The 525-nt window shown below is 36.2% G+C and overlaps 1 long non-coding RNA gene across 1 annotated transcript; it reads right to left on the reverse strand.

The window, feature by feature from the left end:
- Nucleotide 1: 1 nt before the first annotated feature.
- On the reverse strand, nucleotides 2–501 carry LOC107682191 (uncharacterized). The gene is made up of 3 exons (XR_001633403.1): nucleotides 416–501; nucleotides 222–296; nucleotides 2–80 (listed from the first exon to the last, which is right to left on the reverse strand). It is a non-coding gene; the product is annotated as an uncharacterized LOC107682191 (long non-coding RNA).
- Between the last annotated feature and the right edge of the window lie 24 nt (nucleotides 502–525).

The raw sequence follows: 525 nt of genomic DNA on the forward strand, positions 1-525 counted from the left end.
TCTCTGATTGTGGACATGTAAGACTGATGTTTAAGACTGCTGGAAATGACAGATTCTTCTCTGAGGAGTTCAAAGACAAACTGAAACAGACAGATACACAGATGTACATTTGATAACAGCACCATACTGCAGTGTTCCAAAACATACATCATTTTTATAAGCCTATATAGTTATTCTAGTTATTCTTGAAAAGGAAGTGTGTATGTGCAATAGTTTCTTACAAGACAACTCCATGAGTGACTGACAGGTCAAGTGACCATCTGGGACTCTCAGCACTGTATTCATCCTCTTGAGCGCTGCATGTCAGAAGGACAGATAACTTATCAAAACAATTAATAAATTATTATATTCAAGTCAATTGTTTGATATTTTTATATGGCTGCATAGGAGGAATGATGCAGTTTGTTTGAATTACTTCAGCCTGCTCAAGATTTTTGATTCATCAAGACTCTGGATCAAATCTCCAGCTTCTGACAGGTGCTCCACTGACAACCTTGAGTCAAAAACAAAAATAATTTATAAAGC

Source organism: Sinocyclocheilus anshuiensis, unplaced genomic scaffold, assembly GCF_001515605.1.
Source record: "Sinocyclocheilus anshuiensis isolate Anshui unplaced genomic scaffold, SAMN03320099.WGS_v1.1 C31822855, whole genome shotgun sequence".
NCBI classification, from domain to species: domain Eukaryota; kingdom Metazoa; phylum Chordata; class Actinopteri; order Cypriniformes; family Cyprinidae; genus Sinocyclocheilus; species Sinocyclocheilus anshuiensis.